The 26,752-nt window shown below is 36.6% G+C and overlaps 1 protein-coding gene across 4 annotated transcripts in view; it reads left to right on the top strand.

The window, feature by feature from the left end:
* The window catches only part of NCALD (neurocalcin delta), a 424,053-nt gene that overhangs the window by 292,292 nt on the left and 105,009 nt on the right, over nucleotides 1-26,752 (top strand). The window contains exon 1 of one of the 4 annotated variants that reach the window (XM_003256072.2): nucleotides 20,024-20,180. The exons of the other annotated variants lie outside the window; for them this stretch is intronic. The gene's annotated coding sequence lies outside the window, so the exon portion shown is untranslated. Of the gene's footprint in view, nucleotides 1-20,023; nucleotides 20,181-26,752 lie in introns of those variants that run through there. 4 annotated transcript variants of the gene reach the window in all.

Below are 26,752 nucleotides of genomic sequence, written 5' to 3'. Positions count from 1 at the left end.
CCCAAACACAACTGAAATCAGTAATCTGACTATTGGAACAATATTGATGGCTGCCTCCTTTATTCAAGTGGCTTTCTGATAATTCATAATAAACATTTTTTTCTGAAATTGATTTTTTAAAATATTCCCAGGAGGGGTTAGTTATGCTTTAAATGTCCTAATTAATTATTTTTCTGCATTAGGATTTTTATATATTTGATTTTATTAAAGCAAGATTCACCTCTATTACAGTGTTAGAACATTGATTTATATAAATCTGTGTAAGGGTTATGATAGAAAAGCTTTTGCATTAAAAAAAGAACTAGGCATTAGCAGCTCTTGGAGTATGTGGTTTGTGCTTTTTTAGGGAAAGCTTTTTTAGAAGAGATGCTAATATCAGCAAAGTAATAAACTAATGTCCTATTTCCTCTCTCTTGTAAAAAAATAAATTTAATAGGCTAAATATTATCCTAGGCTGTGGTTTATACTGTCATCAGATGCTACTAAATGGAAATTTGGGCTATGAAAATATAAATATAAATTCATAATTCTCCTGATGTTAAGAACTGTTATAATTTACTGACTAAGGAATTGAGTGGAAGCAGAAAAATCACATTTCTAGCAGATCCATTTTTTAGAAAGCATAACTTAGTGTAAACTGGACCTTAAATAGCACATTTCTTAATTATTCTCCTTAATTATGGAGAGTAGCTCTTTCAGTCTAACTGTACCAGATATACTGCTAAATTTGAACATTGCTCCTTATAACCACCCTGCAAGGTAGTTACTAATATTGCCAACTTACAGACAATACAATCAAGGCATAAAGGGGTTAAGTAAATTGTCCTAAAGCCACAGAGATAAAAAGTCATATTTGGGGAGTCCACATTTAATTCAGAGTGTGCCTGACTTCAAAGTTTATACTCTCTCTATTAGAACACAGCAAGAGTCCTTGGTGCCAACATTTTGCACAGAAACTCTACAAAATGTGTGACTTTAGGCTGGAGATCAATTTTAGAATTGCTTCTCTTTTCTTGTTTGTAGGCGTTGCACTGTCAACACAGGCACCACATGGAAAGAATCTACATTTATCACTCTGCTCAGCCCTACTTCCTCATTCTTTGGAAGCAGAGAGAAATAGAATTTGTGATGATTTGTAAAAGTCAGATTTATAAATGTACAGTAGTGTCAGCCTGACAGCAAAGAGAGATTCATGGTCTTGAAATAATCTTAAAAAAAAAGAGAGCAAGCCAAGTGCGGTGGCTCACACCTGTGTGATCCCAGCACTTTGGGAGGCTGAGGCAGGCAGATCACTTGAGGTCAGGAGTTCAAGACCAGTCTGGCCAACATGGTGAAACCCCGTCTCTACTAAAAATACAAAAATTAGCTAAGTGTGGTGTCGCATGCCTGTAATCCCAGCTACAGGAGGCTGAGGCAGGAGAATCACTTCAACCCGGGGGATGAAGTTTGCAGTGAACTGAGATCATGCCACTGCACTCCAGCCTGCACAACAGAGTGAGACTCTGTCTCAAATAAATAAATAAAAATTAAAAAAGAGCAAAAACACAGATTCTATTATAACATTTGTGCTAATTGTACTGGATGCTGTTGATGGAAAAATAATATTTTGTAACTTTCCTTTTATATGGGAGATTAAATATAAAGAGGTGATTTGTGGACCATTTTCTTACAAAACAAAATCCTTAGTTTCCTGTGAGAAAGTCTCTCTCTCTGAGAAAAGAATTATTTACCTTATTCAAACTGCAAAAAGGCAAGCAGGGTGAAAGAAGAGGCCATTTTTACTCCTGTAGTGATTTTGATGTCTCTTTTCTTCTTTTTCTTAGACATCAATCCATATGACTCTTCCATGTCCAGGAAGACTTTAAAGAGTCTTTGCATGAATATTACCAAATATTAATTAAAGTTTACTAATTTAATACTTGGAGAAATAAAGAGCTGTTTTCCAGTATTTCTTCTGCAATGCTTTTAGAACGCACTTCTATTTTCTTCTTTAGGGACTCCTGGAAATTTTATAACATTCCACAGCTTATTAAACACATGATATTTCATCTGCACAAGATGTTTTTGATGGTGGACACGCTAACAGTTGGGAATAAGTTTGGCATGTAATAGTGGTATCTTAAATAAAATGGAAATCTCCCTCTTTCTCTCTGTCTCTCCCTCTCTCTCTCTGTCTCTCTCCCTCTCTCTCTCGTGTAAAAGTCCATAGAAAAGCAATGTAGCCTTGAAATGGCAGCTTTTCTCTATGAAGTCTTCAGGAACCCAAGCTTCTTCCAGCTTACAGCCCTGCCATCCATCTTTAGGGTGTACAGCCCACTTCCTCATGGTCTGCAGTGGTAGTCACCATACTCATGGTCCCAAGCAGTAGAATGGTAAAAGGAATTAACATAAAAAGGGGGCAAAAGGCTTAGACAAGTTTGTTTGCCTATTTGTTTTTAAGGAAAATTCTGGACGCTACCACATGACATATCTATTTACATCCCATTGGCCCGTTCTTAATCATTAAAGCCACAGAGCTAGAAGGGGAGTTAGGAAGTGTCTTTATTCTTTGTAGCTATTAACAAGCTAAAGATTCTATATCTATGGAAGAAAGAGAAAATGGATATTAGAGGACAATTAGCAACTGCTGCCACAGATGTAATAGCTGCTCCTTGAGATCTCTGAAGGGCAGCCATGTGAACATAGCATCAAAGAGAAAAACGTAAATCTTATAGTAAAGTTTTAGGGAGGAGACATTTGGTTCATCATAAGGAACCTTCTAACAGAGTAATTCCACAATTGTAAGACCTGACACTTTGTAATGAAGAGCTCACCGTTACTGGAAAGTATTCAAGCAGCAGGTGCTTACTACTCCTTAGCGATAGTGCAGAGGGGATTTCTTTACTGAAAGGTAGATAGGACTGGGTGACCACTAAGATATTTTCTAGAGCCTGTGAAATCTGTTATTTCTTGACAGCTGTAGGATCTGTAACTATGTTCCCTTTTTATTACAGATATTGGTAATTTGAGACTTCTTTCTCTTTTTTTCTTGATCACTCTTCTAAGGAGTTATTAATTTTATTAATTTGTTCAAAGTACCAACTTCCGTCTTCTCATTTTTCTCTATTATACATTGTTTTCCACTCCATAATTTCTTCTCATTTTGTGATTTCCTTCTTTCTAATTTCTTTAGTTTTATGATGCTCTTCTTTTCCCAACTATGAGGTCGAAATTTAAATCATGGATTATCAGCCATTTTAAAAGTTAAATGCTTTTATTAATTCAGGGTCAAAGAAAATAAAATTGTGAAAGTGCTATGTAAATTATAAAGCACAATACAAGGGTGCTATTTTTACCAGTATTTCAGTAACTTTGCTGTAACCGTTTATGACTGCAGGTGATGGTGATTTGGAAGATTTTTGTGTCTGCTTCTAACAGTTTGTATGTGCCTTTCAGATGTCGGTTTTGCTTTCTTGAGCACCTTGGCTTTATTCTACTTTGCTATGTCTATTGGGTTGTGAAACCAGATAACCCTATTAATAAGGTGTTGAATTAATATCAAAATTCTTTGGCTTTTTGATCCTGGGCAAATGACTTAATTTCTCTGGTCTATGTTTCTGCACCTTTTCTGGTTCTCTACTTATCCCTGTGGATTCAAATTACCATATGGTGTTATTTTCTTACTCTAATACAGCTTTGCTCTTCCCCCTTTTCCTTTGTGCTGTTGTTGTTGAATATTTTACAACAATATTTTACAATTCTATATGTTGCAACTCTAATATACAATTATATATATAGTTTTATACAGTTGCTTTTTTAATGAGCCAAGAAAAGAAAGAAGAAGAAATATGCATTTATGACATCTTTTATAATTACACAATTACCTTTTCTGATACTCTTTTTATCTGAGGTCACTTGCTTTAAGCATGAAGAACTTCCATTCGTATTTCTTGTGAAGTAGATCTACTATCAATGTATTTGGTCTGTTTTCATTTATCTAGGAATATCTTTATTTTTGCCTTCATTTTTGAAAGATAGTTTTGCTGGATATAGGCTTCTTGGTTGACAGCTGTCTTCTTTCAGCACTTTAAATATGTAATCCCACTGGCTTCTGGCCTCCATTGTTTCTTCTAAGTCAGTTGTTAATCTTATTAAGGTTTCCTTACAGGTAATAAGCCATTTTTCTCTTGCTGCTTTCAATTTTTTTTTTGTCTTAGTCTTTCAGCATTTTAACTATGACATGTCTGGGTGTGGATCTATTTGTGTTTATCCTGTTTGGAGTTCATTAGCTTCTTTAATGTGTACATTAATGCTTTTATTTAAATTGGGAATTGTGTGCATAGGTGCATATGTTTTATACACATATTGATGTCCAATAATTCTTTGAGGCTGTCTCTGTTCATTTTCTTCATTCTTTTTCTTTCTGCTCTTCAGATTGCATGTTCTCTAGCAACCTATTTTCGCCTCACTCATTCTTTTTTCCACCCATTTAAATCTACTATCATTTCTCTGTAGTGAAATTTTCATTTCAGTTATTCTACTTTTAAACTCTGGCATTTCCAGTTGGTTTTTAAATATAATTTCTATCTCTATTGATATTCTCTATTTGATGAGGCATTGTCATTGTAGCCTCTTTTACTTCATAAAGTATGGTTTTCTTTAGTTCTTTTAACATATTTATAATAGCTGCTTTGAAGTCTTTTTAAAATATGACATCTAAATCATCTCACAGATAGTTTCTTTGTCTGCTTTTTTTTCCTGTGTATGAGTTACATTTTCCTTTTTCTTTGCATGTCTCATGACTTTTCGTTAAAAGCTGGACGTTTAAGGTAATATAGTATAGCAATTTGGGATTCTGATTCCTCTGTCTTCTCTGGAGTTTCTGTTGCTGTTTGCTTGGGGGTTTTTTGTTGTTGTTTTTAATGACTTGATTAAACTATTTTAGTGAGGTCTATTTTCCCTACACTGCAAAGCCTTTACTATTTATTTTCAGAGGGCACAGCCTTGGGCATACTCACATCACCCTGGTATGACTGGTTTTGGTAGAGCTATATTTGGCCGTCTCTTTCCCAGTCTCTGTGTTATATGGTCTGCTTCATTTGATATCACACCCAGCTGTTAGGCTCCACTAATTTTTTGCTGATTTTTCTAGTATCTCTTAAAATGCTCTTGGGCATAAATTATTTCAGTCTGATCCAATTAAATTCATCCAGTGAAGTTCTGGCAGTTGATATTTGAGGTTTGTTCTCATCCCAGGAAGGATCTTTTTAGCTATCTCCTTTCCTAGGTCCCTTTGATAAACTAGCTGGTCTGCAGGTTAGCTTTTGCTCTTCTATAGTTATCCACCTCCTCTCAATTGTTTACCATCAAAATCTCCATTGTTTTCGAGAGCACCCTTAAACTTGAACTTTTACACACTCTATTACAAATAAAGTCAGCTCCTTTGGGGAGAGCTTCAGAGCTCTCTATTCTTATGGACGGCCCCTCCATCTGGGAAAAATTTCTGAGTAACTGCTTTAGGCGCGAGGCAGTGATAGTAATCTCTAGTCTTCTCAAATTGCCTTCCCTGGCATAGAACCTCTACCCTAAAAGCAAGCTGCATTGAGGGCAATACGAGCCCTGGTATTTTTGATGTGCTGTGCCTAGAGTAGAGTCTCTGCCTTATGAATGGAGGATAGATAGAGCAAGGGAGTCCCCAGTCTCTTGGGTGTACTCACTAGCCTTAGAGCTGGAGAAAGGCTGGTGTCCTACCTTTTCAAGGGAGATAATTATATTCCTTGACTGAGAGCTAATGGGAAAAGGAGGCCAAACTTATTGGCCACATCTTCTCAAGAGGGGAGCTTTTAACAAACTGAGCTGAGGGTTAAGGAGGGACTGGATCTTAATTCAAGTGCTCCAGATCCTCAGTGTTCTTTCAGAGTTTTAGTATATTTTCTTGAATAAATGTTTCTTCGTTGTCTATATGCCCTTAGAATGATTATTAGGGACTTTATAGATATGATTTTAAAAAGTATTTTCACAAGTTATACTTAAGTCATTGGGGAACAGGTCCATGGAGCTTTTCAAAGTGCCACTTCGAAAGTAGAACCTCAGTTTTAACATAAACATGTATGTGCACTGTCATTAAATAGTGCTGCATGTAAGTTTTGATATATTTTTGTCATTCAGTTCAAAATGCTTCTAGGTTGCAGTATACAGGCATTTCTCAGAGATATTGCAGGTTTGATTCCAGGCCACTGCAATAAAGTGAACATTGCAATAAAGTGAGTCACACAAATTTTTTGGTTTCTCAGTGCATATAAAAGTTATGTTTATACTATACAGTAATCTATTAAGTGTGAAATGGCATTATGTTTTTAAAAGTATTATATTTTACTATAATTATTTATATATAATTAATTATATATTTATTAATTATATTATATAAGAAATATTATACTAATTATATTGTATAATAGTTAATTATATTGTATTAATCATATTATATAATAGTTAATTATGTTAATTATTTATTATATAATAATCATATTAGTTATATATTATATAATAATTATATCAGTTACATATTATATAATAGTTATAAATAGTATATTTAGAAATAATGTGTTTTTATAGATTATTGGAATATAAAATATTATTTTCTAAAATTGCTAATTTTTAGAAAATAATTTTTTTTAAAATGCTAATAGTGCATTTTCAGAGATTACTGTGATGTAAAAAATTATTTTCTAAAAATTACCAATGATCATCTGAGCCTTCAGCAAGTTCTAATCTTTTTGCTGGTGGAGTGTATTGCCCCAATGTTGATGGCTGCTGACTGATCAGGCTGGTGATTGCTGAAGGCTGGGGTGACTGTGGCAATTTCTTAAAATAAGACAACAGTGAAGTTTGCCACATCAGTTGGCTCTTCCTTTCATCATGGATTTCACTGTAGCATGCAGTGCTGTTTGATGGCATTTACCCATAGTAGAAAATTGGAATCAATCCTCTCAAACCTTACTGCTGCTTTGTCAACAGTAAGGTTTTCTTTATGTAATATTCTGAATCTTTTATTGCGTAATATTCTGAATCTTTCATTGTCATTCAACAACATTCACAGCAACTTCACCAGAAGTAGATTCCATCTAAAGAAACCACTTTCATCTGCAGTTACCTCCTCCACTGAAGTCTTCAACCCCTATAGGAAGTCATCCATGAAGGTTAGACTCAAGTTCTCCCAAACTCCTATTAATGTTGATATTTTGGCCTCCTCCCATGAATCATGAATCTTCTTAATGTCATCTAGAATAATTAATCTTATTCAGAAGGTTTTCAATTTACTTTGCCCAGATCCATCAGAGGAATCACTATCTATGTACTTTAAGAGCTATGGTCTTATGAAATGCACTTCTTAAATAATAAGACTTGGAAGTTGAAATTACTTCTTGATCCATGGGCTGCAGAATGGATGTTGTGTTACCAGGCATGAAAACAACATTAATCTCCTTGTATATCTCTGTCAGAGCTCTTGAGTGAGGTGCATTTTCATCAGGTGCATTGTCAATTACCAGTAATATTTTGAAAGGGATCTTTTTTCTGAGCAGTAGGTCTCGACAGCGTGCTTAACATAGTTAGTAACCCATGCTGTAAACAGATGTACTGTGATCCAGGCTTTGTTGTTCCAGTTGTGGAGCACAGACAGAGTAGACTTAGCATAATTCTTAAGAGCCCTACAATTTTTTGGAATGGTAAATGAGCAGTGACTTCAAGTTAAAGTTACCACTTGCATTAGCCCCTAACAAAAGAGTCAGCCTGTTTTTTAAAGCCTTGAAGCCAGCCATTGACTTCTCTCTAGCTATGAAAGTTCTAGATGGCATCTTCTTCCAATCAAAGGTGATTTCATCCACATTGAAAATCTGTTTTGAAGTGTAGTTACCTTCATCAATGATCTTAGCTAGATATTCTGCATAACTTGCTGCAGCTTCTGCATCAGCACTTGCTGCTTCATCTTGCACTTTTTTTTTTTTTTTTTTTTTTGAGCAGCAGCAAGATTTATTGCAAAGAGCGAAAGAACAAAGCTTCCACAGTGTGGAAGGAGACCCGGGCGGGTTGCCCTCATCTTGTACTTTTATGTTATGGAGATGGCTTCTTTCCTTAAACCTCATGAACCTTTGCTAGCTTCAAAGTTTTATTCTGCATTTTCTTTACCTCTCTCAGCCTTTATAGAATTGAAGAGAGTTAGGGACTGCCTTAAGAACAGACTTTTGCTTAAGGAAATGTTGTGGCTGATTTGATCTTCTCTCCAGGCTACTAAAACTTTCTACATATGAACATAAAGCTGTTTTGCTTTTTTTTTTTTTTTTTAATCATTCATGTGTTCACTGTAGTAGCATTTTAAATTTCCTTCAAGATCTTTTTCTTTGCAGTATAGTTGGCTGTTTGGCACAAGAGGCTTAGTTTTCAGCCTATCTTGGCTTTCAACATGCTTTTCTCACTAAGTCTAATCATTTCTACATTTCTAGCTTTTAAGTTAAAGTGAGAGACATGCAACTCTTCCTTTCACTTGAACACTTAGAGGCCATTGTAGGATTATTAATTTAACATTGTTGTATCTCAGGGAATAGGGAAGCTCCAGGAGAGGGAGAGAGATGAGGGAAGGCCAATAAATGGAGCAGTCAGAACACACACATCTATCAATTAAGTTTTTCATCTTTTATGGGCATGGTTTGTGGTGCCCCAAAACAATTACAAAAGTAACATCAAAGATTACTGATTACTGATTACTGATCACTATAACAGATGAAAAATGTTTAAAAACATTGCAAGAATTACCCAGATGTGACACAGAGACATGATTTGAGCTCATGCTGTTGGAAAAACAGCACTGCTAGCCTTGCTTGATGCAGGGTTGCCACAAACGTTCAGTTTGTAAAGATTACAGTATGTGTGAAGCACAGTAAAGCAAAGCACAATAAGAGGAAGTGTGCTGGCCGGGCACGGTGGCTCACACCTGTAATCCCAGCACTTTGGGAGGCTGAGGCGGGCAGATCACGAGGTCAGGAGATAGAGACCATCCTGGCTAACATGGTGAAACCCCGTCTCTACTAAAAATACAAAAAATTAGCCAGGCGTGGTGGCGGGCGCCTGTAGTCCCAGCTACTTGGGAGGCTGAGGCAGGAGAATGGCGTGAACCCAGGAGGTGGAGCTTGCAGTGAGCCAAGATAGCGCCACTGCACTCCAGCCTGGGCAACAGAGTGAGATTCTGTCTCAAAAAAAAAAAAAGAAGAAGTGTGCTTGTAAATCATACAGACGTGGCTTTAACTCATGGACGATTGAGAAATACATTGCTTAATTTCCATTCAGGGATTTTCTATTTGTCTTCCTAATACTGATTCCTAGCTGTAATCCACTGTTTGCAAAGAGTATTCTCTGTGATTTCAGTCATTTATAGTGTCAAGACCTTACTTGTGGCCCAGCATGTAGCCAATTTTGGTGAATACATTTGAAAAAAAAAATGTGTATTTTGCAATTTTTGAGGTCACCATTTTTCAAATATTGACTAATATGTTAGGTCAAATAGGTTAATTTTGTAATTTAAATCTATATTTCTACTTTTTTCTGCTGGTTGTGTAAGTTACTGAGAAAGATGTTTTAAGTTAAGACTATGATTGTGATTTTTAAAATTTATCTTGATGCTATTAAATGTGTACATATTTGGAAAGGTAAATTATGAAGTATTTATATCATTAGTGGTATTTCTTGCTTATATTTCTATAAAATACTATATCTGTAAAGTACTCTTTCTTTCTTTTTTCTTTGTTTCTTTCTCTCTTTCCTTCTTTTTCCTCCTTCCTTCCTCTTTCCTTTCCCTTTCCCTTTTCCCTTTCCTTTCCTTTCCTTTCCTTTCCTTTCTTTCCTTCATCCTTTCCCTTTCCTTCCTTCTTTTCTTTCCTTCCTCTTCTCCCCTCCTTTCCCCTCCCCTCTTCTCCCCTCCCCTCTTCTCCCTTCCTCTCCCCTTCCCTCTCCCCTCCCCTCTTCTCCCCTCCCCTCTTCTCCCTTCCTCTCTTCTCCCTTCCTCTCCCCTCTCTTCTCCCTTCCCCTCTTCCCTCCCCGCTTCTCCACTCCCCTCTTCTCCCTTCCTCTCCCCTCCCTTCCCCTCCTCTTCCCTCCCCTCCTCTCCTCTCCCCTCCCCTTTTTTCCCCTCCCGTCTCTCTTCCCCTCCCCTCCCCACCTCTCCTCTCCTCCACAACCATAGCTCACTGCTGCCTCAACTTCCTGGGTTCAAGTGATCCTCTTGTCTCAGCCTCTAGTAGCTATAAAGTATTATGTATTGATAGTAATATTGCTACACCAGCTTTGTCTTGGTAGAGTTCGTGTGATATATATGTATCTTTTTACTTTTAGCCTTTCTGTACTCTTGATTTCAAAGTGTGTCTCTTGTATACAGCAAAGAATTAGAATATATCTATTAATACGGTATGATGTTTATTTTCTTTTAATTGCAATATTTGGTCAGTTTATATATTATGGTAATTACTGATATGTTTGAGATTACATCTTTAATCTTACCATTTCTTTCTATTATCTTATTATTTATTGCTCTTTTTTCCTCCTCCTTTTGGGAATCAAGTAATTTTTAAAATTATTTTTTCTGCTCTATTAGCTTATTAGCAGTATGTTCTTTAGTTTTTTTTGTTTGTTTTTTTCTGTTTTTTTTTTTTAGTAACTACTGCAAGGATTACATTGTACCTAATAAGGGACTATTTGTACTTATACAAGAATGCAAGAGTCTTAGGACACTTTAATTCTATTCATCTCTTTTACTTTTGTGCTAATATTCTATATTTGAAATCTACATTTATTTTACATCCCACACAACATTCTAATTTTATAACATTAGTATTTCTTTAGGTTTATCTATATATTTTCCCTTTCTACATGTCTATGTTTCCATCTGGAATCATTTTTCTTATGCCTAAACGACTCTCAAGAAATTTGGTGTAATTCTGTGGGAATTAATTCTCTCAGTTTTTTTACTGAAAATATGTTATCTCACCTTCATTTTAAAAATTCTAATTAAACTTTTATCTTGAAACAAATGTAGATTCACATACAGTTGTAAGAATAATACAGCGAGAACCCATATGCCTTTTACCCATTTTCTTCCAAAGGTAATATCTTGCAAAACTGCAGTACAGAATTACAATCAGGATATTGATATTGATACAGTCAAGATACAGAAGGTGTCCAGCACACAAGGGTCCTACTTGCTGCCCTTTACAGCCAGGGCACTTTCCTGACTTCCCTACCTGCTCCTTAACCCCTTGCAACCACTCATCTATTTTTTATTTCGATAATTTTGTCATATCAAGAATGTTACGGAAGTGGATTCATACAGTGTATGAACTTTTGAGACTTGTTTTTCTGCTCTGTAAAATTCTCTGGATATTCATGCTGGCTTTTGTATGCATAAGTCGTTCATTCAATTTTAGTACTAAGTAGTATTCCATCGTATGGATATAGTACAGTTCATTTACTCATTCACCCACCTAAAGCCTCTGGGTGGTTCCCAGTTCTTGGCTGTCACAAAGCTAGCTGCTATAAGCAAGCAGGTTCAGGTTTTTGTGTTAGCGTGTCTTCATTTCTCTGGAATGTCCAAGTGCAATTGCTGAGTTGCATGATAGTAACTTGTTTAATTTTTCAAAGCAACTGCCAAATTGTTTTTCATAGTAGCTTTATCAGTTTACATTCCCACCAGCAATGAATGAATAAGTTTCTCTGCATCCTTGCTGGCATTTGGTAGTGTCACTATTTTTTATTTTAGCTATTCTGATCTCATTATGGTTTTAACTTGAATTTCCATAATGGTTAATGATGTTGGAAATTTTTTTTGTACTTGTTTGTTCATCTGTGTATATTCTTTGATAAAATGTCTCTTCATGTCTTTTGTCTATTCTCTAGTTGGATTATGTGTTTTACTGTTGAGTTTTGAGAGTTCTTTATATGTCCTAGATATGAGTCCTTTGTCAGATATTTGACTTGCAAATATTTCCCCACCAGCCTGTAGCTTGTCTTATCACCTTCTTAACAGGTCCTTGTCTATACTATCAATTACTTATTTTGTAGATTATGATTTTGGTGTTGTTCCAGTACCATATGTTGAAAAAAATATTCTTCTTCCATTGAATTGCCTTTGCAGATTTGTCAAAAATCCAATGGTCATATTTATGTAGTGAGCCATTGGGTTCTCCATTCTGTTCCATTGATGTACATGTCTGTCCCTATGCCAACATCCCACAGTCTTGATAATCGTAGCTCTATAATATGTTCTGAAATCAGCTAGAGTGATGTCTTCCATTTTATTCCTTTTTTCAAAATTATTTCAGCTATTTTAGTTCCTTTCTTTTTCAAAATAAATTTTAGAATAATTGTGTATATATCTGTAACAAATCTTGCTGAGATTTTGATTAGAATTGTGTTAATTCTGTAAATCAGTTACAGGTTAGTTGATATCTTTGCTATGTTGAATCTTTCAATCTATAAACATGGCATCTGTCTCCATTTACTTGAACCTTCTTTGATTTCTTTCATTGGCATTTTGTCGTTTTCAGAATACAAGTCCTGTACCTGTTTTGTTAGATTTATACTTATTTCATCTGGGTTTGAGCAATTGTAAATGGCACTGTATTTTAAAATTCAGTCTCTACATGTTTATTACTAGTGTAGAGAAATACAATTGATTTTCAGGTTTATCTTGTATCCTGTGATCTTTTCAAACTCATCTATTAGTTACAGAAAGTTTTGTTTGTTTTGCAGATTCCTTCGGGTTTCCTATATAGACAATCATTTCATCCATAAATGAAACAGTTTTATTTCTTCCTTTCCAACCTGTATGCCTTTAAGTTCTTTTCCTCACCTTATTGAAATGGCTAGAACTTTTGGCATGTTGTTGAATCAGTGGTGAGAGTACACATCCTTACCTGGTTCCTAATCTTAAGGAGAAAATATTTACTCTCACTATCAAGTATGAAATTAGCCATATACTTTTGGTAGATACTTTTTATCAAGATAAGGACATTCCTCTCACTCTCATTTTTCTGTGAGTTTTTATCATGAATGGTGTTGAATTTCTTCTAGGACTTTGAAGACATAAATATTAGATTTTTTTTTAATAGTTCCATGGGTCTCAGAAGCTCTGTTTCTTATTCTATTTAATTTATTTTTTGCCAGTCTGTAGTCTTCTTGGGAACAGAAGACACTCCTCTCTTTCTTTTTTTTTTTTTTTTTTTTTTTGAGATGGAGTCTCGCTGTATCGCCCAGGCTGGAGTGCAGTGGCGTGATCTGGGCTCACTGCTACCTCCACCTCCCAGGTTCAAGCAATTCTGCCTCAGCCTCCAGATTAGCTGGGACTACAGGTGCACGCCACCACGCCCAGCTAATTTTTGTATTTTTAGTAGAGACAGCGTTTCACCATGTTGGCCAGGATGGTCTCAATCTCTTGACCTCATGATCTGCCCGCTTCGGCCACCCAAAGTGCTAGATTACAGGCGTGAGCCACCACACTTGGCCTCCACATTCATTTTTAAAGAACATTTTCTCTGTATATATGATACAAAATTTGCACTTTTTCCTTTTGTCATTTCAAAGTTTATTATTCCATTATCTTCTGGATTTGACAGTTTCTGTTGAAAAGCCTTTTGTTGCTCCTTTAAAGTTAATGTGGTGTTTTTATCTTGCTGTTTTTAAGATTTTTGGCATTGTCTTTAGTTTTTAGCAGGTTGATCATGAGGTTTCTAGGTATGATTTTCTTTGTAGTTATTTATCCTTTTGGGGGTATATAGAACTTTTTAAATCTGTTGTTTTGTGTTGCAAACCCCAAACATTTGAGACAGGTCTCAGTTAATTTAGAAAGTTTATTTTGCCAAGGTTGAGGGCGCATGCCCATGACACAGCCTCAGGAAGTCCTGATGACATGTGCCCAAGGACATCAGGGCACAGCCTAGTTTTATACATTTTAGGGAGACATGAGACATCAATCAATATATGTAAGAAGTACATTGGTTCCATCCAGAAAGGCGGGGACAACTCGAAGTAGGGAGGGGCTTCCAGGTCACAGGTAGGAGAGAGACAAATGGTTGCATTCTTTTGAGTTTTTGATAAGCCTTTCCAAAGGAGGCAATCAGAAAATGCATCTATCTCAGTGAGCAGAGGGATGACTTTGAACAGAATGGGAGACAGGTTTGGCCTGAGCAGTCTCCAGCTTGAATTTTCCTTTTAGCTTTGTGATTTTGGGGGCCCAAGATATTTTCCTTTCACAATGTCTTTTCGTTAGTTTTGAAAATTTCTTCATTCTCTTCAAATATTGCTTATTCTTTATGCTCCTTTTCTCTCATCTTTCAAATTCACATTAGCCTTTCATCATATTCCAATGTCTCTTACATTTTTCTGTATTTTCTATTCTTCTTATCATGCTTCAGTCTAGATATTGTCTGCTGATCTGTCTCTTTCATTAGTTTTCTCTTTTTGTGTATGTTCTCTGCTCTTAAGCCCATCTATTGTACTTTTACTTTCCATTGTATTTTTTAGTTATTTAATTTTAATATTTTCCTTTTTTATAAATGTCATTTTTGTGTGAAGATTCTCCAGTTTGCCATCAATTTCCTTGAACATGCCAATTAGAGTTATCTTGAAGTCCCTGTCTGATGATTCTAACTGTATTGCCTATTTTTTCCTCAGAGATTTTGGTCAGTTAGACCTATTTCCTGGCATGCTTAGTGATTTGGGATTGAATTGAAAATGGTGTATGAAAAATTTTAGAGGTTCTGGAAAATATCATCTTCCTTTAAAGAGGGTTGATTTTTCTGGAAGGTAGTCAGAAAGGGGGCAAATTATCTTGATCCAATTAGGGAGTGTAATGATTCTAGGGTAGATCCTGGCTTTTGTGAGGCCTCATCTATTTCCTGTTTTTCATTTCTTCTGGGACTTAGCCTTTCAGTTTTGAGATATGAAAACTTAGGTTTACCAGTTTCCAACTCCTTGGAGGATCTGAACTGTAATTTTGGTCTCCCTGGCACTACAAAACTGCCAAACTCTGCGTTTCTGTTTTAGCCTCTTTGCTGCATTTTATGCTTCACTTCTTGTCCTCTTGTCTCATGCCATTTAGGAATTGGGAAATGCTTCAAGGGGAAAATAGTACAGATTGTTGGAATATCTTTTCTGTGATTCCATTTTTTTCTCTCTCTCTACATTTGTAGTCCCTCAAGTCTTGAATGCATTTAAATATTTGTACTCCAATTTTTCTCTCTTCAGCTTCTGAGAAGCTAAAAGCCCCTCACCACTTAAGAATCATCCAATAATTTAAGAAGAGAAGCAGTGGGAAATGCAGAGTCTATACCTCAGTGCTTCACTGAATGTTTGTGTCTTCCCCAAATTCATATGTTGAAACCCTAACCCACAAAGTGATGGTATTAGGAGGTGGGCCCTTTTGGGAGGTTATTAGATCATAAGGGTAGTGCCCTCATAAATGGGATTAATTTCCTTATAAAAGAGGCCCTAAATAGCTGTCTTGGTCCTGTGTGCCTGTACTACCACGTGAAGACTCAGCTTTAAGGTGCTATCTAGGAAGCAGGATGGGCTCTCACCAGAGACCACATCTGTGGGAGCCTTGATCTTGGACTTCCCAGCCTCCAGAACTGTGAGAACATACATTTCTGTTGTTTATAAGCTACCTAGTTAATGGTATTTCGTTATAGCAGTCCAAATGGAATAAGACACTCAATATATTTTCCTTTTATCTGAGACCCTGGCACTTAAAATTTTTGCTGCCTCTGCCACTCTTTGATGTCTTCCAGCCATTAAAAAAATATATATATATATCTAGCTATTGTTGTTATTTCAGTGAGAGTATTGGTTTGAACACATGCTACTTCATCACAGTGGGAAACAGAACTCACCTAAGCCTGTGCATTCTAAATATTGCTTCAGCTAAGACTATAATAATTTAGGCATAGTTGTATTCAGGACATTTTCTTTAGTTTACTTTGCCCATTTTCCTTGATTCAAATTTTTCTGACTAGATTCTTTTCTTGCCATAGAACTCCTTAGGCCAAAGATAGATTAAGATCTTTAGAGTTCCAAGATGAAGAAAAGATAAGTTGGCCTTCTCCCTTTCACAAAAAATTTTAAAATAAAAACAACCCTACAGTGTAAAATAAACATGAGAAATCAATTTTTTTCTAAAAACATATCAAATGTAAATTATTTCCAAACTTTTACAGAGCTAAGCTTCTTGAGTATAAATCCTGGCTCTGCTATGTAGTAGGTAGGCAAATTACTTCATCTCTCTCTTCAGTTTGTTCAGTTGTGAAATATGGAATAATGCCTGCCTCATAGGATTATTATAGTAAATGATTTAATAAATGTATAGTACTTAGAAAAATGTTCCACATGTAGTAAGCACTCAGTGTCAGTTAATGTAAAAGATTTTCCAACATCAACAGCAAGAACCATTAAATATGTCCACATATAACTTACATGTACTCATAATAAATATTTATTTATGTATGAGTAGGGTTAAGTTTGATTTACTTGGAGCCATCCAGTTTTAGAAAAGTTTATGATAACTCAACGTTTTTATTCTTTCTTTTTTCTTCTTTGCCTTTTTTTGAGGTTGGGGGTTAGAGAGAGGCTCTCTCTTCCCTGTTAGTAGGAAGAAAAAGGAACCATTTCTTTCTACTCTTCAACACTTATTTCCCAATATTTGAGTCATTCAACATGGGTTGAGGATTCACTGTGTTCTGGGCTGTGTGCTAACTGTAGTGTTGTACAGATGAATACGATTTCATCCTTTCCCTGAAGATCTTTGTAGGCTTATCAGAGTCAGACAGATAAAGAAGAAATGACATACACACTTGAGCCATCTACCCTGTGGCAAGGTGTCAGAATTTTATAATATATTAATTTTATTATCCTCCAAACAACTTTAAGATGTAGGCATTGCAGATCAGCGGACTTAAGTAACTTGCTCAAGGTCCAACCATAAAAAAGATGAAATTTGAACCCAGTAGCTCTAAACAGTAGGTCCAGGCCTGCCCACTAACGTTAAGACAGAGGAGACGGCAACATCCCTATGTGCAAACATCGAAAAAAGACTGGTTAGAATTGCATGACCCAAACCACCTGTTAGTTCAGGTGTGTGAGCCCAGGTCAGACTGCTTATTTAGTGGCATTTACCAGTTATTTCTGGCAAAGTGGTCAAACTAATAATAGGCAGCCTTGACATTCTTACAAAGAGTGAAAAATAAGATGCAGAACTATTTTTGAATGGATATTTTTAAATTTGGTGAATCATTTTCACCTTAAAAAATGACTTGTCAATTAGAAAATAAAATGGCACATAGTATCTTTAGTGTAGTGGGCTGTGATTGGAGAAAGCTCTCGTGTGTATTTCCTATGATACTTTCAACTACATTTGGGTTAATTAACCAAATTGGTAGAAATCTGAGCTCCAAAGAGATCACCATCATGCCTTCAACCTCACAGAAGACTGGTAGCTTCCTTCACTCTTAGAGGAAACTCTAAACCTAGGTAGTTTGCAAAGGAAAATGAGTAGGTAGGCACATTACTTCATCTCTCTCTTCAGTTTCTGGTTGAAGCATGTTGTAGAAAAAAGAGCCATATGCACCCACTTTTCATTTTGAAGGTCAGTTCACTGAATTTTTGTTTTTTTTTTTTTTTTTTTTTTGAGATGGAGTCTCACTCTGTCGCCCAGGCTGGAGTGCAGTGGCATGATCTTGGCTCACTGCAACCTCCACCTCCCGGGTTCAAGCAATCCTCCTGCCTCAGCCTCCTGAGTAGCTGGGACTACAGGCATATGCCACCATGCCTGGCTAATTTTTTGTATTTTTAGTCGAGACAGGGTTTCACTGTGTTAGCCAGGATGGTCTTGATCTCCTGACCTTCTGATCCACCGGCCTCGGCCTCCCAAGGTGCTGGTATTACAGGCGTGAGCCACCATGCCCAGCCAGTTCACTGAATATTTTAATAGTTCACTGAATATTTTAATACTGCCCAAGGCAGTATAAAGTATACTTAGTCTTAAAAATGCTAGACCGGTCAAAATAAAAGTGTTGGTTTTTTGCTAATTTTCAAATTAATCCATTTAAAGTCCTGAATTTTAGGCATTTTTTTTTTTTTTTAGAACTGAGAACTTCTTATTTCAGAAGACATCACCTATTAGCAGAATGTGGCACTGCAGTTTTTCTCTCTTAAATGCTAAAGCTGCATAGAGAGGAGGAAGAGTTGATTAGGCAGCCACGGATTAGAGCCAGAGAGATGGTAAATTAAGCAGCTCAAAGAATGTGGGTCCCGGGAAAGCTAGAAGGGTATGTTTCTCTGCCTCTTCCCATTCCCTCATTAGTGTGATGCGTATTTCTGAACATAAAAGCAGAACAATAATTGGAACAAATTGTTAGTTTATGAATTGTGGCTATTGGTGAAATCTGCCCCTAGTGAGGCTTTAGGTAGACATTGGATTCCATTGTCCTTGTTAAAACAGGTAAATTCCCAGCTGTCATTAATCTGAAATTAAAGGAGGAAAGTTCTTTATAGTTTGATTTCAGTTTTGCAGTGCTACAGCTAATCGCATCAGGAAAATAACTTTTTAAATAAAAATCTATCTTTTCTCCCAGTTGGGGCTGGGACAGAAATAAAGGAAGTGAAAAGGAGGATGGAATAGGACAATTCTATGACCAAGCGATTTGAACGTTAGTCTTATTATTAAAGAAGCAATTTCTGATTCTACTAAAGAAATTCATTCTTTTACGATGACACAAATGTAATCTGCCTGGCTGGCTTAGGTTCCATTTATATTTTGTAGCACCCCAGAGCTACTCTTTTTTATTTATTTATTTATTTTAAGAAACAGAATAGAAGTCATTATAAGCCTAGCATGTAAAGGTCCTTAGGGTTTTGAGGGCAGTCTCTTCTCCCCTGCCTTTTAACTCCTTGTCCTTTGTTTGGGCATACATTTTCTGAATGTCTTTTTCAGAGTACCTTCTTGTGAGTTTCACTGATTTTGTTTAATTGGCTTCCCATTAATTAAGGAGAATTAACTGGGAAACAGGCACGTGTGCAGTTAAAAGTAAGCTAGGGTGGTCCTAAAGGAAATAAAGCTGATGTTAGAAAACATGTGAGATAACCCTTTTATTCTACGGCTCTGGGCTTTCATTACACTTTGTGTTTGTGGAACACTGGCCCTGTTTACTCAATGTTGAGTCCCAGCAAAGGGGTGTGGATGAGAGGACTCAAGAGGGGAGGATTTGGCACCCATATGGCCCCAAAGCAAAGTTTTCAGCTTACTCACATGGTTATTTTAAAGTAACACTGTTTTGAAACTCCTTCGGTCATCATTTTTGCCTAGACATTTTACAGTACAGGAATCCTGAATTTATGTTATCTGATGTCTACATCCTACTTGGTATCAGGATCATTAGACTGTCTTATCTGTCTCTGAGCCATAAGCCACTGTTAAGAACCCAAGCCACTGTTTTTTATTTTTCTTTCCATCACAAGCATGATCTCAGTATATCCATGTAGATTCTGATATAGTTTTTAAAATACATTTTCTTCCAACCCCTCCCCCTGAACTTCTGTTTTTATATATTTGCTTGCAAATAAGTTTAATTGGCTAAGAAAACTACTCCATAATTTTTCAGTTTCTTTCCTTTTGTTATAGAGAAAGAGAGAGAGAGAGACATGCTTCATGCTGGTGATAGTGAAACAAATGAGAACTTCAGGGTGGCATGTATTTTCCTGCAAGTAACTGTAGAGAAAAGACACCAAAGCCTTAAAGAGGAAAGTTGTAGGCATGCTGGAGTCACAACTTCGGGGGTTGAGGTTGTCAGGGAGCTGTCCGTGATGGTTCCATGGTGTGTGTGTACACACATACTCTCTCTTATACACACACACCACAGTGACAGATGACCTATTGAAATAATTTCAGAGCCGGTCTGTGGTTGCTACGACAACCAATGATCTCTTGGCTTTCATCTGGCCATGTGACAGGGACTTTGACGTCAGCTAGAGGCAGAGTCTGTGGCTGAGTCCACACAGTCAAAGGCTTGTGAGAATCTGGTGGATGCTGGACCTTGCTGCTGCTGCTACTGCTGTTTCCAGGGGCTGCAGAGCATGGACTGTTAAATCTTGCACTTCTTCTAAGTGAGGTAATTAGTTTGCTTTATATACAATAGTTAGATGTTTTTATAGCTCATTGTGGTTTTCCCCTCTCTCTTACCTCCTACAAGTTTGTATTCATGAGCAATTATTGTTGTACCAAGGGGAAAATGTGAAGCAGCTTCTAGTTGTGAATTTCAGGCAGGTTCTCTGGAATTTGGTTAAATTTGGATTAATGGTCTGTGAAGTAGGTTAAAATATAATTGTCTTGCTTGCTCAACACTTGCTAACATAACATTATTTAGACATACGGATTTTGCAGCTTGAGCCAAATATTCTCTCTTGAATTCCAGGAATCCTCCCTTCAGTATTGTTTTGGGTTTAAAAACTCCAGCATAGCCTTGCAATGTGTTTCTAACTTTTCTTTTTACAATTGCTACTCAATTCTGAATCAGCCTAAAATAGTTTGGAATTTGGTTTCTATCTTGTTTGCAGCATTCATATTTAGCAACAATAGGAACCACGGGAAATAACATTATAACTGAAACAAAAGTTGGGATTTTGCTTGTAAATAAGACCTTTGGTATTCTGAAAGTACCAGGAAAAATTGTCAACAGTTTCCTGTTTAGAGAGAAATAATCGGGAATATGCCAAGGAAGTTGGTGTGGAACCTTTTACATGTGTGAATGCAATTGCTTTTTGGTTGTTAGAGCAAAGTGCATATTTCCAGTATCCTCCCCTGAAAATTCAGCTGTGAAGAGAATGGCATGAGATGGTCTTTACTAAGGAGTCATGTAGCTGTTGTTATTTTTAAAAATCGTAATAATTACCTAAAGAAGAAAACAATAGCCCTAAAATGAAATGTATCATTGACACAAGTTCTACTTTAGCTCAAACACAGATAGAAGTAGTCACTCACAATTTGCTCTGGATCTTAAATGAATAATTTGATAACTGTGATTAATAAGAATTTTTATCTCTTTATTCCTGTAATACTATTTACTACAAATTGTTTTCTCTGTATTGTAGTTCCTTTCCTTCCCAAGTTTAGTAATTTCAGATTTTCTTTCATGACATACAGGTTGAATTGTTTTGGAGCTTGTAATTTAAATAATACCTGTAGTACTGAAGTTAGCCAAAGTCTAGATTTATAACCAGGTGTCTAAATCTTACAAGTTTAACAGAAAAAGGGGCAAATTTTAGAGCACTACATGTAATACAGCTAGTATTTTAATTAGTAGAAAAAACTGGTTTAACTGTATATATGAATACTATATATTCACAGTGTGTGAATTATACCGTAATTTAGTGCAAGAATATATTGTTTTAATTTTTATGTTCTTTATTAGTTTCAGAATTCTAATAGCATTTATTTTACTCTTGGAGGTGAAAATTTTGAACAGTATTTAGCTACAGTAATAAGTGAATAACTGTGGGCATATCAATAATTTCTCAATAGCTTTCAATAAGTGAGTATTCATTTAACTTGCTGGCATTTGACATGTCTGTTTTTGGTTAGGGTCTCCATGGAGGATTTTCCAAAAGTGTGATGTGCTTTCATTCCAGGCACATCTACTGAGACATAATCTTATCATTTAATTGATCTCAAAATTATAATAACCCAGAGGCCATATTCTTGACACCCCTAGAAAAATGATAATTTATATGTAACATTTCAGCTGAGCATGGATAAGACCAGTAGCACTGTCACTTAACAGCACTGTCTTTGATGAGGTACACTTTGACATTTACTTCTTTTACTCAGAATGTGGAATTATCATTATAGTTTTTCCAGGTAGCAGAGATTTTCTTGGTGATCTCTTTATGATATTTTAAATTAAAGTCTTACAATAATTGTATTCAATGCCCTTTCAAAATAGACTGCATTTCAGCGGTATGAAACATAAGAGAATTGAATTCAGTGTTGATGGCAAAATCTCGATGAAGTTTATCACTAAAAGAAAACAACCTATGCTGTGAAAGCAGAGATGCTGTAGAATCTACAGGTCTTTTCCTATGGGAAAATAAGGGAAAAAAAGACTCTCATCAGAATCATTTATTTACAGCATTGAGACTATGTTGATTTCAAGGTCATGTTTGTTGCAGCTTCAAAAGATGCTGGCAAAGAACGAGTTACTCTAGAAACCTGGCTGTTGCATTATTAAATATTTTGTGTATAGTTTTGGGCATTCTTAACCCTTTTGGTGCTGTGGACCTCTTTGGCAGCCTGGTGAAGCCTATGTACGTTTCTCAGAATTATGTTTTTACATGCATAAAATAAAGTATGCAGGGTTACAAATCAAACCACTTTCATTCATTGAAAAACGTTAACTAAATTTTACAAAATTGTGATACATGCTTTGTTAGTAACACATTATTAAATAATACAAACTAACAGCAGTTGTAATAACTACCGTAATTTTGAAGTAGTGGTGAGCATAAAAGATATTTCAGGATATCTACAACAACTGTAAAATGAGGTGAAAATATCTGTGATTTCTCTTGGCAACAATATCACAGGTGCCGTGGCTTGTGGCCTACATTTTAATTGAAGGAAATACTAAATTTCAGTTTGAGGCTGGTGAAACTAAAGATGTAATATTTTTCCCAGTCAAGTTCCCCAGGCCCTCTTGAATTTTATCCACCCCTGAGTCAATTGATATGTACGTTAGTGATGCCAAAAAGTGATAGAACTGCACTGGGCAAAACCCATCACCCCATTTCCACATTCAGTTCCACCGCATTGGATTTTATTCTTCGAGTGTGTGAATTTTGCAATGTTCTCTAAATTCTGCATGAAAAGGAATAATATGTTCATATAGCTACCACACTGTAACTTTCTTTTATTTTCCTCCTTCAGCTCCATTAACAACAGTCTTATGTCCCCTGGATTGGGAAACCCTTACCTGGTTAGACAGGGGTTAAGAGGAAACCCATAGTGTTAGTACAAGTTATGCGAGTTAAAACCATGGGCCACAGAGGGTACTTCATGTGCTGATAACATTTGAAGCAAGCATTAAAGAATGTATGTGGCTTTCCAGCTTAATGTAAAGCACATACACGTGTGAATTGATCAATTGTCATGTTAATTCCAGATACTCAAGAGAGAGCCCTAAAGGTTTATCTGACAGAGGTCTCTAGGATGAGGCATGTTTGAAATTAAGCCAGAAGTGGAGACACTTCCCAAGTATCTGAATGTGGAACCTTATTTGGCTTATTGGATATTTAAGACCAATACAGGGGGTATTAATAGTATTGTTTAGTGTGACTTATGTAAGTGTCTCATTCTACATGTTTCTTTAAATGTGCAGAAAATAGTGCCTGATCTTCCTCTCCAAACCAACAGCGTAACTTTGCAGTTTGGTCAGCTGCCGTCACAGCCCATTCAGAATGTCCAAAGTCATCCTTTCTATGACATCAGCACCCACTGTCTCCGCGTAAGAGAATGGGAGCTATGACATTTTGCACAAGCTGTTGTTTAAACTCAATCCAAATCCCTCGCATTTGAAATGGAAGCTTAGCAATTTGTCTTCGTGTGTCCTCAAAGGAATTACGAAAGAGATGTTCTCAAACGTTTCTTATTCTTTGGATTAGAAAAGAACACTTGCCTTGGGAGCTTTGAGTCTCTGTAGCAACTTGATAAAGAAACTTGGAAAAGGTTTAAAATCTCTGACTGCAGGCTGTACTGTTTGCTCCTCAATGCCAGGTGTTTGAAACTTTTCAAAAAGGAATGTGCCATTATTTTTCATAAAATCCACGTTTGTTTAACTGGTGCTTCATGATGGAAATCTAACTAGAAATAGCATTCCAAAATGTAATATTTTTTATTGTGTTCAGAAGTGATACCATAAAAGTTATTGTTCACTAAGATTTTGATATAAAAATTATATCATAAATATTGAAATTCTCTGGAGCCAAACTAAAAACAGTCTGCCCTTTTTATCTCAGTAGTGAACTTTAGGGGGTTTTTTGCATGTATTTTCATAAGTGCCTTTAAATAAAGACACGGCATCCCTTTAAAATTTAGTTTACATTAATGTAAACCAGAATATTTTCAGGTCATAATGCAGTTTCATATTTGATTTGTAGGAAATAAATCTCTAGCCTGAAAGACATTCCAGCTGTTGCCTGTCTTCATGGGAGGATTGTTCACATTTTCTGAATCTCTCCCAGTGACTGCAGGAAGACCAAAGGCTGCACATTGCTTTTATGCAAGGATGAATTTTTTTAAAAGATGATTTTGGATTTTGTTTGCTTTAATGAATTTAAGCCCTATCTATTAGAGGTAAATGTCAAGAAAACTGTTGTGTTCTTTGGCTATCTGCTCTGCTGACTCCCACAGACTTTGATATGATTCATATAACTCAAACCATGATCAGTTTTGTGACGACCGTATTTACAATATCACTGGAGATCAGAAATAGCGTCTCACAAAGGTTTCCCCATCCTATACCTTCCCACATCTTCTCATGGGTCATGTGCAGCACAGTCACTTAATTGGCAAACATTTAGTAACTGACTACTGCATTCACAGTATTATAGTAGGCATGTGAGGTCCTCCCCTGATGGGATCCTCAAGTGAGATATGCCGCTGGCATAGAGAACCCAAGTGTCTTTATGGACCCTGGCTTTGGTTTGCTTGAGCTTTTATTCGAACATTCAGTCTTTCGTGCATTCAGCAAATTTTGAGCACATGCTGTGTGTCAGGCATTGAGCTAGACCCCAGGGTTGCTATAAGGTACAAGACAGGGCAGGCCCCTTCCATCATGGAACATGCAGTCGAACTATGTAGAGAACTTGCCCAGAGACCTATATGTACTGTTAACTGGGGTTCTCTTTCCCACAGCCACACTGGCCACTGCAGTCCAAAAGAGAATTCTAAAAGGAAACAGTACAAAACAGAACATCAAAACAAAAGAGACAAACAACCTGGGAACCATTAGGTTTTACACCAGAGTGAAACCCCAGAAGAGACATTCTGCAGCTGGTGAACAGCCGGCCTCATTTGTGAGCAATCTGTTCCCAACAGTGTCAGGGATTCCAGGTCGGTATGCTCAGTCCTATTCCCAGGTGGCCAGAGGCTATTTGTCCTCTAGTTCAGAAGACAGATGAGACTGGTAGGGACCGACCTAAAGAATATTTTCTTTTATGCAAATGCCCCGTTTCATGCAAATAATGAAAACCATTGTATTTTATGAAAAGAGTCTTTAAATTAGTGATTTTCCAAAAATATCTCTCCCGTCTTCCCTGTACTAACCCAGTCAGGACAGGGTCACTGCTGTAATAAATAGCTGCCAATCTTAATGGCATAATCCAACACTGTTCATTTTTCACTCACCCAGAAATCAGGATTAGGAGAAGGGCTCTGCTCCACACAGTCCTCCAGGGACTCAGGCTCCTTCTGTCTAGTTAAACTGATCAGGGGCCTGTTTCTACCACTTGCTGGTGATACTCTGAGCAAGTTACCTAAGTCACAGTTTTCTTATGTGAATAATATTAGGGCATCCCCCTTGGATTTTTGAGTCAATTTACTTGGCATAGAAACTGACAGGTATTAGGTACTCAGTAATGTGAACTGTTGTTATTAATCTTCTACTTCTGGTAGTGCTGCCACCACCATCCCCCAAGGAGGCAGGAAGAATCTGTCAGAATTGGAAGAGTATTATAATAATAGCTAACACTTAGGAAGCTAGATAGTCTTCAAAGTTCTTTTCAAAATAACTATTTTTTAACAACATTCCAGTTTTATAAATGAGGAAATTGAGGCACAGAGAGCTTAAACAAATGGCTGAGTGTCACACAAGTATATAATAGAGCTCTAGGCATTTGGCTTCAGAGTCCTGGCTCTTTATTCACTATACTATATTGCCTTTCAACTTGGAATATACAGCAGAGCCTCAAATACCGTCATTTCATTCAACATCGTTTTGTTGTAATATTAATGAGAAAAAAGAATTGGTTTTGTTGTCAGTGATGTTGTGAGGACTTACTGTTATATATTGTATTTTCCCCAGAATTAATGTTATATGTTGTGGCAGATTGTATTCAAAAATAGCCTTACAATTGAATCCATTACCACATTAAAAAAAAATTTTTTTTAGAGATGGGTTCTCACTCTGTTGCCCAGGCTGAAGTACAGTGGTGTAATCATAGCTCACTGTAACCTCAAACCTGGGCTCAAGCAGTCATCCCACCTCAGCTGCTTGAGTAGCCAGGACTATAGGCGTATGCCACCATGCCCAGCTAATTTTTTGTTTTTATTTTTATAGACATGGGGTCTCGCTATGTTGCCCAGGCTGGTCTTGAACTCCTGTCCTCAAGAGATCCTCCCACCTTGGCTTCCCAAAGGGCTGAGATTACAGGCGTGAGCCACTGCATTACCATATGTTCTTCTAGAATCTTGCTCCTCTCCATCAGGAGGTGAAGTCTATTGCCCCTCCCTTTGAACCTAAATGGGCTTATGATTGGTCCAACTGATAAGAGTACAGTGGAAATAATGCTAGGTGACTTCCAAGGATAGACCATAAAAATAATACAATTTTTTTCTCTCTTGCTATTCTTTTTCTTCTTGACATTTTCCCTTAGAATCCAGTCACCATATTGTAGGAAACCCAGACCACAT

This window comes from Nomascus leucogenys, chromosome 16 (assembly GCF_006542625.1).
Source record: "Nomascus leucogenys isolate Asia chromosome 16, Asia_NLE_v1, whole genome shotgun sequence".
NCBI classification, from domain to species: Eukaryota; Metazoa; Chordata; class Mammalia; order Primates; family Hylobatidae; genus Nomascus; species Nomascus leucogenys.
This window is presented reverse-complemented; position numbering and strand designations above follow the sequence as displayed.